This window comes from Podarcis vaucheri, assembly GCF_965113315.1.
Source record: "Podarcis vaucheri genome assembly, chromosome: 7".
NCBI lineage: Eukaryota > Metazoa > Chordata > Lepidosauria > Squamata > Lacertidae > Podarcis > Podarcis vaucheri.
In genome coordinates, this window is record NC_138765.1 from 28,717,937 (window position 1) to 28,735,061 (window position 17,125).

Consider the following 17,125-nt stretch of genomic DNA (forward strand, 5'->3'; position numbering starts at 1 on the left):
CTTGCTTGTCATCTGGCACATACCACTCACTATCTCTCAATCCAACCAACTTCACAGGGTTGTTGTAAGAAATCATGCCATCAGTGTACAGGCAACACTACCCCCCCCCCCAATTTGCCTGGGGGTTATGTTCCGAGACATCATGTGTGTCGGTGAAATTGTGTATATTTGAAACACCATTGGAAAAGCTTGCAAACACCCCGTTCTAGCCCCACCTTGCCCCTGCCCCACCCTATTCTGCCCCTTTTTGTGACATTTTTGTGACATTTTCAGGTCACTTCTGGGTTTTTCATGATGCATGTATGCGCGGTCGCATACATATTGAATGCATGCAAATAGGGAGTTGTCTGTAAGTGCCATACTTAACTTCTGAGAATGGGCCTTTATTTTTTCATTTCAAATGCAGCAGTACAATTTAGAATTTATGGATTCCTTCACATTTTCAAGATTCCCTGCGTGACTTCTATGTATCTGTTTTTATTTGCAATGCAAAATGTCCATTTGCTGAAATGGATTCTGTTTCCTATACCCAAAAGAAATCTTTATTTTTATAGCCAATGACCAGCACAAAACATAACGAAACAAAATAGAAAACACATAAAGCAGAGTATCCAAATGTATAGAATAGAATAGAATAGAATAGAATAGAATAGAATAGAATAGAATAGAATAGAATAGAATAGAATAAATTCAGTGGGTTAGAAAAAAACAAAGTAAAATGAAAATGGGTATCAACAAGTTAAAAAAGATGTCATCCTGTCATAAAATCACAGAGCGTCTAGGATCAGTCCCCAGCAGGTTTTGCTTGCGTCAGGACAATGCTTGACCACACTGTGAGTGACAGGTGCATATTGGTCTGAAAGGAAATAAAATGCATCTGATCATCCTGGCAGATTTGACCAGAAGGGACCCAAAGCTTAGTAGCAGAGCTTACAGCACAAGCCCAACCATATCTATGCAGAAGTACAGGCGTTGCCAGGGAAGGCAGCTGACCACATAAATCAATACAAATCAATGCAAACCTGAGGTTCTGGGCCCCCAACAAAACCTGTCCCCTCCTAACAAAAATCTTGGCTATGCCCATGCTCAGAAGTAAGCCCTACTGAATTCAATGGGCCTTACTCCCAGGTAGGTGGATTTAGGATTGCAGCCTTAGGTACTGCATGTGGAAGATCCCCAGTTTAAGCTCCCCCCTGTGAAAGTATGATGGCTGTTTTGGGTGCCTTGCTCTCTCGCAATTTCGGGCTCTGTCCCGCCCTGAAAAAAGCACCTTTTCGGGTCTGTGATCTCGTGCGGTGCCCCCAAACATGTGCTTTTTGGGTGCCATGCCCGAGAATAGCACTTTTTCCAGGTCATGTGATTTCAGACCTAGAAGATGGTGCTTTGAATTTGGGCCACAAGCTTCCTGCTAAGTTCTACAAGGGCAATACTGAGAGATGGAGAAGGAGAAGGGAGAGGTTGACAGGCTGGGTTGCCTCTGAGGCTGGTTGTCAGTAAGAAGGCAGGCTGGAGCTAGCAGTGGGCAGACCGAGGTTGGTGGGGCAGTGCCTCATTTGCCATAATGGACTAGCCTTCACTGCTCCCTACATACGTGGCTTAGCACTTGCTTACTTAGGTGGCACCTCAGAAGGAGAGTTGTGCCACGCAAGCAATTTCCCTAACGTGGCTGAAATTGCAGCGTATGCACAATGTGGGCTTTTGGGCTGTGTGTTCAGCAAGGCCTTGAACGTGCCTCCCTTTGTGTTGCCACACGCACCGGCTTTATTGCAGTAGGCAACGAGTAGCCGGGTATTGTTGTCGTCTGTCGTTAATGCATGGTGATTATATAAATGGCTTGCATTCCTTAATGCAGCTAAGTAAGGGCCCCATCCAGCAGCAAGATCTATGATGCAAGTGCCACGCTGAAATAAAGGGAACCTGAATATCTTGTGCTCCTCCTCCTGTTCATGGCAGGAGGGCTCTTTGCTGAGTCGTGTCCTATAAAACACTAAATGCAGACAAGGGCTGCATCCGCACTGTGCATTTAAAGCACTATGATATCTCTTTAAATAAACATGGTGGATTCCCCCCCCCAAAGGATCCTGGGAGTTGTAGTTTGTTTAGGGTACTGAGAGTTGTTAGGAGACCTCCTCTTCCCCACGCAGAGCAACAGTTCTCAGAGTCGTAGAACAATCAATCCCTTTTCTCAGCAAATTTGGTTATTGTAGCTCTGTGAGTGGGATAGGGGTCTCCTAACAACTCTCAGCACCCTTGACAAATTACAGCTCCCAGGATTGTTTAAGGCAAACCATGGCTGTTAGAGTGATATCACAGTGTTTCAAATGTGGATGTGGATAAAGTTGGCAAGAAGGGATAGAAAAGAAATGAAATCCTATTGCCATGAATTGGAGCCAAGAGCCAGTGTGATGTAATGGTTGGCATGTCAGACTAGGGGTGTCTTCAGACTGTCAATGTTGTCTGGGAGGAATTAAGGTCTTATCCATACTTCCTCCTGTCCTGCTGCTTTCCTCCAGGGAAAGCTACTCTTTAGCATTCGGTCAGAGCAAATGGCAATCTGGGTTTTCTCTGGATTGACGTTTTCTCTGACTTAGCACTAAACAGGAGGCTTTCTCTGGGAAAATATCAGAGCAAGAGGTAAACCGCTCAGAACCCTGCTTTCTACGCATGAGACAAGCATGGACGAGTCCTAAGTCTACACAATTATTGTTAAATCATTTGTATTAATTTTCCAATAAAAAGCATCCAATTAACATTTCAAATCATAATCCAATTAAAATAAAAAACTAGAATAAAAAAACCAAATTATCATCCAAATTATAATTATTAATTTTCCGGGGCTTCCCATAGTCTGGACCTTGAAGCATATCCAGATCTCAGCCCTGCCTCTCCTCGTTGTTTCCATATTTTCCACATCTCGATTAAGTCTACACAATTAAAGTGGATTAAAACACACTGTCACCCCATTGCAACAAATCCACTTAAACAAACCCACTGACGTTTTGGAAAATGATAAGGAAATGCATTGAAAAGTGTGGGATGAATGCATGATTAATGGGAAGAAATGCAAACATCCCACAAACAAATCTGGATGAATGCAGAATGAAAGCTCATTGTCATATAACCTCCTTGTAAATAAATTGGAAGCAATGCTCAGTAAAGACTGTCCAAGCAGTATCAGCATGAATGCTGAATAAATAGGCTCTCTGGAGGAACTCAGGGACTTGAGGAGACATGGGGTCAAATCCTTCACTCAACCATAAGAACATCAGAAGAGTCTGCTGAATCAGGCTAGTGGCCCATGCAGTCCGGCAGCCTGTTCCCACCGTGGCCAATCAAATGCCTGTGGGAAGCCCGCCAGCAGGAGCACTTTCCCTTCCTGTGGTTTCCAGCAACTGGACTATGGAGGCAGAGCATAACCACAGAGAGCTTTATCAACCATAAATTTGTCTTTGTGAATTTGTCTTCATTAGCAAGAAGCTCACCAGGTAAGCTGTCTGGAGGGAAGGTAGGATATCACTGCACTGAATGAGTAAAATAATCTGCAATAAATAAACAATCATTTGGACAATTCTTGTATTGGATTCTTCTCTGTGCCTTTTATGGTCAGGGGTTCCTTTACCTTTACTTTATGGTTTTCAAACTAGGCAAATAATTGATATATTGGACAATCCAAGAGACCTGATACAAATTATCCACCAGAGGATCATTGTTTAGAAAAGTAGGAATGCGAGGTTTCTCCAAAAAAATCCACATCTTCAAAATGAGGCTGCAGTGGACAATCCAAGAACATTTAAAATGCTACATTTGGAATTGCCAAGTGAGGTGCTATCCCTCCTTGTGGGGGGAGAGCCGATCTCAGTCTCCATCTACTCAGCAGAGAAACTTAGGACTCATCTGCCCCCTCACAGAGATGCAATTCCCATAGCAGTTCAACAGTAAATCTCTCTTCCCAGGGAACTCTGGGAATTGTAGCTCTGTGTAAGGAATGGGGTTTCCAAACAATCCCCAGCACCCTTAACAAACTACAGTTTGCAGAATTCTCTGGGGAAGACATTACTATTTAAAACAGTATGGTACTGCTTTAAATGCACAGTGCGGATGGTGCCATAGAGTCATAAGGGTAGGAGGTGGTCTTGTAGGGCAACCCTCTGCTTGATGCAGGAAACTCAAAGAAGATCCCCTCCAACAAGTGGTTGTCCAGTCTCTACTAGAAGACCTCCAGAGAGGAAGAGGCCATCACATTCAACCAGGATCTACCCTCCAGAGACTTAAACTCATTAGATCTAGTTCTGCTCTCTGGGGCAGCAAAGAAAAAGCAACAACATTTGCCCTCTTCTCTGTGACAGCCTTTCTGGTATTTGAAGAGAGTTGTCATGTCTTCTCCAACAAGCATGATATTAAGACATTCTGTTGTGCAAGAAGCATCAATGTGGTGTAGTGCAGTGTGCTTCAACCTAGGATCCCAATACATTGTTGGACCGCAATTCCTATAATCCCCAGCCATCTTAGTCAAGGGTGGGAGTTGTGGTCCAACAACATTTAGAGACCCAAGGTTGAAGAACAGTAGGGCAGTGGATAGTCCTGAACTTCAGCCAAGAAGTGCTGGATTCCAATCCTCTCTCAACCTTGCGGTACAGTGGGCTGTCACTTTCTTTCAGGCCAACTTGAAAGGCTGAAACGGGGACAACTCATTCCTGAGCGGTTGTGGGTAACTAATCCATACAGCTGATCATCTCTGTAGCCCTTTCTGGAACCTGCTGCGATTTGTCTACATCCCTCTTGCTATAAATCTGTGATTCCCAAAAGCCATCTATCTAGTCCAGCATCCGGTTCTCCCAGTGGCCCACCAGATGAGAAGACTGCAAGGAGGGTCTCAGTGCAGTGAACAACTCTTTCCCACTTGTGAATCCCAGCAACTGGTATTCAGAGGCATAACGCCTCTGACAGTGGAGGGAGAAAGACAAGAGGAAGTTGAGAAAGGCTGCCCTAGAGACTTGATCAAGGAAAAGTGGAGTAATGGCTTGATAGACTTGGATCCGGAATTTGCTGGCGACACAGAAATGGCCTACCTAGGCTTCATTTACATCCTTTTCCTCTGCGCTTCTCCACCTTTGCTGCTCCCAGTCTTCCCTTTGTAGGAAAATTATAGAGTGTGGTCAGGATATCTCTTAATTGGCTGCTGTCTGATAAGCCACATAGCTGGAATACTCTGTGCTGTCAGGTGTCACATGCAACCAATAGCTGGCGTGTTCAAGCCAGGCCTCCTTTGATGTCATCAGAGCTCCAGCATCTATGATTTAAACAACCACATACTTGTAAGCTGATAATGCATGTGTCATTCTCCCTCTCTTCCCTCCCCCTCCCTCCCCATGCTGCTGAGTTTGTGCTCACAGCTGCGCTTTCAACTTCCGTGATGCAGTGGCCAACTTGGGGACTGTCATATTCCAAGGGTAATGGTTGGGGATTATGGGTCCTGGCATGATTTGCACATTCTCAAAGAGGCAGGCACTGCGCCCTACTGTGTAGAGGACAGTCCTCATATTTGAAGACTGCCTCCCCTCTTAAGAGTCCTCTTTCTGAAGCGCTGTCCAGTCCAAGCCTGCTTTAAAGATTATGAACCATATGAAGAGAGATCAACTTTCCAACTATCTGAAGTTAACAATCTGAAGATAAACAACTACCCGACTTTTAGAAGACATCTGAAGGCAGCCCTGTTTAGGGAAGTTTTTAATGTTTGAAGTTTTATTCTGTTTTTAATGTTCTGTTGAAAGCCGCCCAGAGTGGCTGGGGAAACCCAGCCAGATGGGTGGGGTAGAAATAATAAATTTATTATTATTATTATTATTATTATTATTATTATTATTATTATTATTAACTCATCAACAGCACCCAAGGAGCAGGCTGAGCATGGACTCAGATCACCTGATTGTATTCATATTTAAATCATAGCAATTATTACTAGCCAATGTGGTGTAGTGGTTAGTGTTCTGGACAAGAGCCTGGGAGACCAGAGTTGTTCAAATCCCCACTTGGCTATTAACTGTAACTTGCCTGGTCATCCAAACCAGATAAGCTGTGGTTAATCTTAACTATGGTTTGTTGAAACAAATCATCTTCTAACCACAGTTGTGCAAGGTGACTTGTTTCAACAAACTATGTTTAGGTCAAAAACATTTTACAGTTCAGATGTAACACTAAACATTGGTTAATTAATCTAGATTAGCCTCCCTGCAGCCAAAGGAGAAAAGCAGATGATGAAAGGTGTGAATCCATCTTCATACAGCTAACCCATGGTGTAGCTGTTGACACACAGTTTGATGTGATGTGTGAATTAGGACACAGGAAGACAGAACATTCTGGCTACAACAGTACTCAAAAAACAAGGTGCAAAGCTTAATTTAAAGAACAGAGTTGCACTTAACAGTATTGGATGATGGGGTTTCCCCTTCAGCATAGCAGTATAGTCCTGCATCCTAACATAGCAGCTTTTGTGATTGTCCCACATTAAGTCAAAACATGGAAATAGAGCTTAGTGACAGCACAATTCCACATATGTCTGCTCAGAAGGAAGTCCGCACAACATGACCAGATAAGCATTGTTTTGCACACCCCAGTCTCGGAGGGGTGAGAGATTTCAGATGTTCCCAGCATGTACCTTAGAAGCAAGATCACTGGAGACTAAAGATGGTTCCTGTGATATGAAGATTTATTTACAGACACCAACACCCACACTTATTGAGCATAAGAAGGAAGCTATACAGCATCAACACTCCAACAGAACCTGCTCCATTAGTCTTCTAGAGGGCTCCCAATGCTATAGCTCTTGCAGAGGGTGAGTCATGCCTCTGTGTCTCTTTCGGCTCCAGCTTCAAGACTGCTGGTCTTTTGTTCTCTTTCAGAAATAGACACCTTAATGATATAACCTCCAGCCAAGAAAGAAAGGCATGCCCCCTGCCATAAGTTTCTTTCTGTAGCAACCCATCACTTGCACTTGGCCTCTCTGTAGTTTTGCAAAAGCCCACCATTCTCCCAACAAAAGGGAAGCTGCCAGGCTACACTTGTCCACCTGGCTTGACCTCATTAGCAGTCTCTTTTTACAGCCAGAGTCACAGGGTTGGGTGGGGCTCCAAACGCATTTAGTCGAACTTAAATCTCATTACCGTAAGCATAGTATCATTGTGGACTTTATTCCCACCCCAACAATAGTGGCAAACTTATATGGGAGAGAGTAGAGAGGTGCACTGAGGATATCATGGGAGTGGAGGGCCACGCATGCTTTATATAACCAGCTATTATTGCCATGAAGAATCAAGCCTGCTTCTCTGTGCATCATTGCATTGTGGATTCTGTTCCTTGGTCACACCAAAGGCTAACGGAATGTCAAAAAGGGGTTTGATGGTATGACGGTTGCTGGGGACGGGGACCATCCTATCTTAAGATGATCGCTTGCTAATACTCAGGGTGATCAGTTGAAGTTCCCTAAATGGGAGCGATTTCATTTATTTAATACAGACCAATTGGTTTGCATGGTGCTTTCTGAAGAACAGGTAGGACTGGTCCCTATTCCAAAATAGAGGGAAGCAGGAGGGAGGGAGGAAATGGAGGCACAGGTAGCTAAGGAAAGAGAATTTCATTTACACATACTTTAACTTGGTTACACTACAGGCTGGGTGGATGATCCAAAGGATTTCTGGGAAAGGTAATTTTGATGAGCAATTAAAAGGAATAAGGGAAATGGTTGAACTGAGGCAATTCAGCAAACAGTTGCAGGCTCAAGGGAGCAGTGGGGGGAAATGAAGGGTTGTTTCAGGGAGCAGGAGACTTTTAGCAACTTCCTCTACCTAGGGAAGTGTTAAATGTTTGGTGTTTCTTATGATACTTTTCCATTTGTTGGAAGCCACCCAGAGTGGCTAGTGCAACTCAGTCAGATGGGTGAGGTACTATTATTACTATTATTACTACTACTATTACTATTCTTATTATTACATCCTCAGTGAATTGTCCAGCAGAGCTGTTTAGAGTGGCATGGTAAAATCTAGTGGAAGGGGTTGTCTGGGTAGGTCCAGGGGATGGTCAATGCCTCACTATGGGAGGGAGTTTTAGCAGCCACCTTGAAAGAGACAGAGGTGCAAAACCTCCTAAAGAGGTCCTTCGTGGATCCAGAGGTTTTAGAAAACTATCTTCCAATCTCTAACATTTCCTTTTGGGGCAAAGCGATCAAGGGGGTGGTGACTACCCAGCTGCAATATGCTTGGAGGAAACAGATTATCTAGATCCATTCCAAGCCTTGGTTGTCTTGATTGATGACCGCTATCTTTTTTTTTTTAAATTATATTTTTCAGGTTTATACATTTCATTAATTTTACAATCATTTTTACACTTCCAAACTTGACTTCCTTCCCCCTCTTTCTATGGTTCCTTAAATTTATTTTTAATATCTTCTGCATATCCAAATTAACTTAATTTGCTAATTTATTCATCTACTTTAAATATATACATGTATAAAACTTCAGGTTATTACAATAATCCTGCCAATGTTCTTATCTGTTTACAATTTATCTGTAAATATTCAATAAACCATTTCCATTCTTTTAGAAAAAGATTGTTATCTTGATTTCTTATTCTTCTGGTAAGTTCTGCCATTTCTGCATATTCCCAAAGTTTTTGTATCCATTCTTCCTTTGCTGGGACTTCTGCTTCTTTCCATTTTGGGGTAGTAACATTCTTGCCGCTGTAGTATCATACATGAACAAGTTTCTATACAGTTTAGGTAGTTCTTTTTTAAAAAATATTTTATTAGGTTTTCACAATAAAAAGGTTTACACAAATGCAAAAAACGAAGAAAGTACAAAATTATAAAATGCAAAAATACACACATTAAGCACAAAAAAAGAAAAAGGTACAGAGTTATAAAATACAAAAATACAGACATTTAACACGAAAAAAGAAAAAGAAGAAAAACACATATAAAAAGACAAAAATTTCCTCTTTCTTAATTTCTCCTCTTTGGTTTACTTATTTTCCTGACTTCCTCTCATCTCCCATTTTTGTATCCCTTTTAAAAATTGGTTCAGCAAATTCATCTCCTGTTAGTCTATCTGTTATTGATCCAATCTTACGTTTTACCTTGTTGCTAAAACCCCTGCAAATCATTTCAAATGTCCTCAGCATTCAAAAATTTTACAATATTTCTGCAAATACATTTTAAATTTCCTCCAATCTTCTTCCACCGACTCTTCTCCCTGGTCTCGGATTCTGCCAGTCATTTCCGCCATCTCCATATAGTCTATTAGTTGCATCTGCCATTCTTCCAAGGTGGGTAGATCTTGTGTCTTCCAATGCTTTGCGATAAGAATTCTTGCTGCTGCTGCAGCATACATAAAGAAAGTTCTGTCCCTCTTTAACACCGATTGGCCAACTATGCCCAGGAGGAAGGCCTCTGGCTTCTTCGGGAAAGTATATTTAAATACCTTTTTCAATTAATTATATATCATTTCCCAGAAAGCCTTGATCCTTGGGCACGTCCACCAAAGGTGAAAGAAGGTACCTTCAACTTCTTTACATTTCCAACATTTGTTATCGGGCAAATGATATATTTTTGCAAGCTTGACTGGAGTCATGTACCACCTGTACATCATTTTCATAATATTCTCTCTTAAGGCATTACATGCCGTGAATTTAATCCCGGTGGTCCACAACTTCTCCCAGTCAGCAAACATAATATTATGTCCTATATCTTGTGCCCATTTTTTCATTGCAGATTTTACCGTTTCTTCCTCAGTGTTCCATTTCAACAGCAGATTATACATTCTTGAAAATATCTTAGCATTGCATTCTAACAATTCTGTTTCTAACTTTGATTTTTCCACCTGAAAACCAATTTTTTTATCCAGATTGTAAACCTCTCTTATTTGAAAATAGTGTAACCAGTCTCGCACCTTCTCTTTAAGTTTGTCATAGCTCTGCAATTTCAATTTGTCACCTTCCTGTTCTAGAATTTCCCAATATTTTGGCCATTTAGCCTCCATGTTGAGTTTTTTCAACGCTTTCGCCTCCATAGGTGATAGCCACCTTGGGGTTTTACTCTCCAAAAAGTCTTTATACCTTGTCCAGACATTAAACAATGCTTTCCTGACAATATGGTTTTTAAATGTCTTATGTGCTTTTACCTTGCCATACCATAAGTATGCATGCCACCCAAATATGTTATCATACCCTTCAAGATCCAAAACATCTGTATTCTCAAGAAGTAGCCATTCCTTCAGCCAGCAAAAAGCTGCTGACTCATAATAAAGTTTTAAGTCCAGCAGGGCAAACCCCCCTTACAGTTTAGGTAGTTCTTTACCTATAATTCCCAAAAGAAAAGCTTCTGGGGTTGTTGTTTTTACAAACGTTATTTTAAACATCCTTTTCAATTCATTATATATCATTTCTCAGTAAGCTTTAACCTTACTACAAGCAACCCTACATGTTCTCCTCGACCCCTCAGTGGCTTTTGACACCATTGTCAGCGTTCTTCTGGAGTGACTCGAAAAAGGTGGGAGTTGAGAATTGGAAGTACTGTACTACTGTATTGCTGCTCCTACCTGCAGGATCACTACCAGAAAGTAGTACTAGGAGATTATTGCTCAGGGCCAAGGCTTTGGGGTTGTGTGGCCCCACAAGCATCTTTTCTGGTTCCTATGATGGTGACCCATGACAGGGCTTTTCCAGCGGCGATTCCTCATTTATAGAATGCCCTCCCTAATGAGTTAGGTCTGTCTCCCTCATTATTGAATTTCAGAAGAAATTTTAGAAGTTTCCTGTTTGCCCAGGCATTTGGTGGTTGAAAGACACTATTGATGACAACCTTCGGAATGGCTGGGGCAACCCAGTCAGATGGGTGGTGTATAATTATTTTTAAAATTATTATTATTATTATTACTTTTATTACTGGTTGTGAATGTTTCAAGTCTTTCCAGGATGTATTTAACAACTATTTTTAGAATTTTCTTTTTTTAAAAAAAACAACTGCTGGTGGTGGTTGTTTTTAAAAATGTTTTACCATTGCCCCTGTGCTCCTTCAGGAGGAAGGATGGGATAGAAAAGAAATACATACATACATAGCCAAGGGTGGTAGAGCTGAATGAGTAAAGGTTACAGGAATGGGCCCTACCTAATGGCTGGGAATTTCTCCTCCCAGCCTTTGGAAGGTGACCCCCTTCAGCAGTGTTGAGCAGCTTTTGATCAAAGAAGCTGAAAGAGATGGGAGCTGCCTAAAGGTGAATTGGCTTGAGCTGCTCCACTTGCTTCCCTTTGGAAACGTGATGCAGGATTAGCAGGTATGCCATCGACTGTTGGAGTCTTCTCCCCCAAAGCAGTCTATTTGTATCCCTTCCCCAACCTGGTGCCTTCCCAAGAGGTTATTGGGCTCCAGCCCCCATAAATCCCAGCCGTTTGGTGGGCACCAGGTTGGGGAAGGCTGAGTGAGCTGTAAAAGACATACAGCAAAAACCTGTCCTACTGCCCCTTCCTCTTCCGCTCCGGGAAATGGAAGTGCATAGCACTAAGACAGACAGGTAAGCAGACAGGCGAGAGACACAATAACACGAAGGTTTTCTAAGTTATGCAAAGAGCAGTTGTGGTAAACAGTATGCCACAATGTATTTAGAACATTCCTCTCAAGCGCAAGGTATCATTATGACAATAATGGAAGCCATGGGTTAAAAAAAGACACTTCCTGGACTGTTGGATGTTTACAGCCAAGGAGCAAACCAGCAAGGTTTCACCATGTTCCCTTGCAAATAAATCACCCTACTACAAAGACTTGCCGACGCAAGCTTTTCTGCAGAATTAGCAAGCCTCTGTGTACAGTACTCACACCCCTTAAATGCTAGTTAATTAACTACACGGCCACCTCTCTGTCCTTCTTCAACCTCATTTCTTTTCTCCATTCAAGGACTTCTCATATCCTGCCTCTCTTCCAGTGAAGAGATTCAGAAACAGCTAACAGGCCTAGGGTGTGATTGTTTGCTTGTGATTGGCTGTGGTGATCTTTGTTTTCGTGTGTGGGTGAGGTGGGTGGGTGTTTTGGATCAGGTTAGCCATATTGATTTGTATGCTGTTGGTGGATTATTGTCACTGTCCTGTTGGGCTGTGTATGTGATAAAGGGGAGCCATACCGGGGTGAATGCGTCTTCTTCTGTTTGTCCCCGTGTCAGTTTCAGTTTATTAGTTAATTTTTCTAGTAGGGCTGTTTCCCATACTATTTGGTACCATTGGTCCATGCTTACTCCTGACAGGTCTCTCCAGTGTCTGGTTATGCTGACACCAAACTCTACATACATTAAACATAATAGAAACACTGCCACCCGACCCCACCCCTATCCATCTTCCCCCTCTCCACCCCCCCTTTCTTTTTTCTTTTCTTCTCCCCCTAATGCCTCAACAAATGAAATGGATTTGTAAAAATGTTACATGGAAAAAAAAATACGAGGCACTACACTTCTGTAAAAAGAAATTCCTGAATAAAATAAAAAAAGGAAACCCCCCCCCAAAAAAAAGGAAAAAAAAGAAACAGCTAACAGGAAAAAAGTTAAACGGAAACCAAGGTCATCTCAGTATTTTGCAGGAGGGAGTCAATTGCTTATTGGAAATGTAAGTCCCCCCCCCAAAAAAAAAAATCCATTTTTTAAAAAGCAAGCATTTTGCAGTTTGGAATGTGATGGCGAAAATAATGGCTTAACAGGGAAATGAGGGGTAGATGGGGCTCGACGCTCATCAACCCGGGAAGGTAGCCCATCTAAAAGAAGGAAAACTCTAATCCTAAACTTCTTCACTCATTCATGCGAAAGGCTTTAGGAGTAAACCCTGAGGAAAAATCCATACCTACTGCCTTGTGGGACATCTTTGGGAGAAGAAAAGGCTAAGGAGTAAACCCTACACATATCTGGAGTGGAGTCCTTAAGATGGTTAGATGGCACCTTGTTCACCTCCTTGAGAGCCACTGCCAGTCAATGTCAACAGCACTGGGCTAGAAAAACTAATGGCATGATTGTGGATAGGTCGGTCGGTAGAGCATGAGACTCTTAATCTCAGGAATGTGGGGTCAAGCTCCACATTGGGCAAAAGATTCCTGCATTGCAGGGCGTTGGACTAGATGACCCTGGTGGTCTCTTCCAACTCTATGGCAGCCTCCTGTGTTTGGTGAGCACCTGTGGTATGAGGTTGCTTCACGATGCTGATGGCGATGCTGGAGCTCACTTCTCAGATGGTTGCTTCATTGCCACAAATGTTTTGCTGAATCACATTACTGGCACAAGGGACTCATGACACCAGACCAGCCCTGCCCAACAAGATCTCTGAAGTTTATCTGGAGTTTGTGGGTCTTAAGACAAGTGGACCCTATTTCAAACATTCCTCTTACTATGAAGAATTGGAAGCATACGGTGCTGGCAAAATTAAACCAATGTGTGAATCAGGTCTGTTGGAATCGGCAGTGTTAACTTGTGTACAGTTTGTTAGAATCAAGGAGCAGGTATCTATTTGGAAACCGGTCCTGTAAGAATTAGTATCAAAAAAAATGAGATATAAATAGCCTGTCAAAGCACTGAATCAGCAGAAGCCCCTCAAGGAAAGGAAAGGCATAAACACACACACACACACACACACACACACACACACACAGTGGCTGACTGGGCTCTGGGCACATTACATGTCACAACACAATAGAGTACGATGACACTACATCAAAGTCAATTAAGTCACAATTTTGAAAGATAGGGAGGAGAAGGTGCATTACAAGAGAACCAGCAATGGCTCTTTTCAAAGCTCCTGGTAATGTAAATGAGCAAGGGCTTTCTGATTAGGCACTTTTTAAAGCAGGGGTAGGCAACCTATGGCTGCATGCAGCCCTTAGCCTAATTTCCCACCTCCTTCCCAAAGCCTAGTTAGCACTTTCCCAGCATTAGGAAGGAGGTGGGAAGGCTCTGGGAGCCTGCCAGAGTCCTTGTACTTCCTTCCCAAAGCCCGGCACCTCACTTTACTCCCAGTTTTGGGAAGGTAATAATAATAATAATAATAATTTTTTATTTATACCCCGCCCTCCCCAGCCAAGGCCGGGCTCAGAGCGGCTTACAAGCAATAATAAAAACAAGATGAATGATTACAACTTAAAAACAAAAATAAAATACAACATTAAAATAATGGAACATTAAAATATTAAAATGTAGCCTCATTGCAGGAGAAGGAAAAGAAAAAAGAAAATGGGGGGGAGGGAATCAAATTGGCTCCAAGCCAAAGGCCAGGCGGAACAACTCTGTCTTACAGGCCCTGCGGAAAGAAATCAGATCCTGCAGGGCCCTGGTCTCATGAGACAGAGCATTCCACCAAGTTGGGGCCAGTGCTGAAAAGGCCCTGGCTCTGGTTGAAGCCAATCTAACTTCCTTAGGGCCTGGGACCACTAGGGTGTTGTTATTTATGGACCTTGAGGCTCTCCGTGGGGCATACCAGGCGAGGCGGTCCCGTAGGTACGAGGGTCCTAGGCCGTGAAGGGCTTTAAAGGTCAAAAGCAGCACCTTAAATCTGACCCTGTACTCCACCGGGAGCCAGTGCAGCTTGTAAAGCACTGGATGAATATGCTCCCATGGCAGAGACCCCGTGAGGAGCCTCGCTGCAGCATTCTGTACCCGCTGGAGTTTCTGGGACAGCTTCAAGGGCAGCCCCGCATAGAGCGAATTACAGTAGTCAAGCTTGGAGATGACTGTCGCATGGATCACTGTGGCCAGGTCGGGGCGGGAAAGGTAAGGGACCAACTGCTTGATGCGACGAAGGTGGAAAAATGTCACCTTGGCTGTTGCTGTAACTTGCGCCTCCATGGAAAGGGAGGCGTCAAGGATTACACCCAAACTCTTAACGGAAGGCAATGGCACTAACTGGGCCCCCTCAAGAGAAGGGAGTTGGTCCCTCATCCCCATACCATCCCGACCCAGCCATAGGACCTCTGTCTTCGAAGGTGGTGCAAGGGCAGGGAGGGGTATCCAATTTTGGCCTGCCACAGGGTGCCATATTACCCTGGTGGGTAGTGAGGGAAGAGGCAATGGACTCTTCAAAGTGGGTGGCAGAGACAAAGAGAGAAAGAAAAGGGAGTGACAGAAAGAGAGAAACAAGTCATAGAGAAAGAGGGAAGAGGGGTAACTCTGTCCATCTTTGGTTCTGGCTCCTGACAAATTACCCACATGCGAATGTGGCTTCAGCAGACCAAAGGTTGCTCTTCCTTCCTTTAAAGGGAGGTTGGCTGGAGCAAAACACTTGAAACACAAATACGTTTTTTGTGCCTGGTGTGTTATGGGCAGAAGTACAATTAGTCTGATGTGTTAGAAGGCACTGTGATGTATTAGTTTGTGTGCAGAAGCAGGACTGGGGAGACCAATGTTCGACTCCCCACTCAGCCACGACATTCCTGGGTGACTTTGGATCAGTCATTCCCTCTCAGCTTAAGCTTCCTCACAGAAAATAAAATGGGGCCATGAGTGTGTGTGAGAGAGAACCATGTATGTTCACACCCACACCATACATTTAGAGCCCACAGCATCTCCCAAAGAATTATAGGAACTGCACTTGGTCAATGGTGCTGGGAATTGTAGCTCTGTGGTGGGTAAACTACACTTCCCATGATTCGGGGGGGGGGGGACGGGACTATGTGCTGTAAATGTATGGTGTGGATGTGACCTATGCTGCCTTGGCTTCCATGGAGGAATATCAGGATATAAATGGAAAGTGCATGCTCCTTTCCATATGAAGACAGGAAAGACTGCTACATGAATTTTACTTATGCTGCATTTTAATCCATCAAGTTGTCCCACCATCTCAGCCTTCTCCCAAAATGATTTCCCAAAGCAATGCTCTTCACCTGTCCAAGCTTCAAGCTTTTCCATCACTTCCATGTGATCACAGCCAAGGAGGAGGGGGGTAGGGATGAGTGAGTCTGGTCGCCTCCAAGATGCCCAAGGCCCCTTAGCTAAATTTACAGAGGGTTTTGTTTTGTTTTTTTAAATTGTCACATTCCTACTCTTTCAACATTTCAAGATACAGAGACAAAACAAAAAACGTGCAAACAAGATTCCATCAGTTGCACACTAAATCTGCCTACAGTGTTCTGGTCACCTGCTGTAATCCAATACAGTTTTAGGAAATCTTAAACCCATTGAAATCAGGGGGTTTAACTCTGTGCTGGATTTTGTTCAGTCAGTTCAGACCCCAAAGGTAGGAAAAATGATTGATTGGCAGTTACCACTTATTTTATTAAGCACATTTAACAAATTACTTAACTGCAGACATAATAAAGGGCTTAAATTTAGGCTTTTTTTATTTGTTGTTTTCATGTACCCGGTTGGGAGGCTCCATCAGCACAAAATTCGTGCAGCACCCAATCACTTCCCTTCTTCTACTGCATCCCAAATCCTCCTCCCTTCAATCTGAAAACAAACAAACAAACCTCTTTTAAATGCATCTCTAGAAACTCCCCATACCTCACCATTCCATATATCTTCCCTCACACTTCTCACATCCAATCTTCACAAAGGCCAGTCAGTTTCAATATCCTGTCTTCTATTCCACACTATCTCCCCTTTCCAAGGTTAGACTTGGGTCAGGGCTGGATCGTGAGAAACACGAAGGCGAGAGTACTTCTAAGTATGTGCAAAGTACCGCCCCCCCTTCTCTCCACGACCTCTCTGAATAACCAGCATCAGCCAGGCTTATCTGTGCTTTTAAGAAGATGGCCGTGAATTCCAGACCGGCTCCGAGCCCCGGCTACGCAGACTGCTCTAATTTCTATTTTACCTTTTAAGTCAGGTTGCTTTGAACAGCACTTCTGTCTCTTTAAACACAGCCTTCCGTACGCTGACCAATCAGAGACAGGATTCCCTTGACGTCCGAGCCGAGACTCAGCTGCCCTCTTCCAATACTTCATCACCGCCCCCCCCCCCCCGCATATTTTCATTCGGATTGCTTAAAGGGGCAGGGCGCTATCGAAAGTGGGGTGGGGCTTGTTTCCAATTAGAACGACCGGAGCTGCCAAAGTACGTCGAGGATTGGTTGGTCGAGCCGAGCCAATCGCAACGCGTCGCCGCAGGGATATATAAGA

The 17,125-nt window shown here is 43.4% G+C and overlaps 2 long non-coding RNA genes across 3 annotated transcripts; one reads left to right on the forward strand and one right to left on the reverse strand.

The window, feature by feature from the left end:
- Window positions 1-1,304: 1,304 nt before the first annotated feature.
- LOC309537391 lies at window positions 1,305-17,008 on the reverse strand. Of its 2 annotated transcripts, none has more exons than XR_014221873.1 (3): window positions 16,822-17,008; window positions 16,366-16,454; window positions 1,305-5,290 (listed from the first exon to the last, which is right to left on the reverse strand). It is a non-coding gene; the product is annotated as an uncharacterized lncRNA (long non-coding RNA). The 2 variants fall into 2 exon arrangements; XR_014221874.1 differs by having other exon boundaries at window positions 16,366-16,417; window positions 16,802-17,008.
- LOC309537405 lies at window positions 10,360-16,353 on the forward strand. Its single transcript, XR_014221895.1, has 3 exons — window positions 10,360-11,992; window positions 12,567-14,040; window positions 14,993-16,353. It is a non-coding gene; the product is annotated as an uncharacterized lncRNA (long non-coding RNA).
- Window positions 17,009-17,125: the final 117 nt, after the last annotated feature.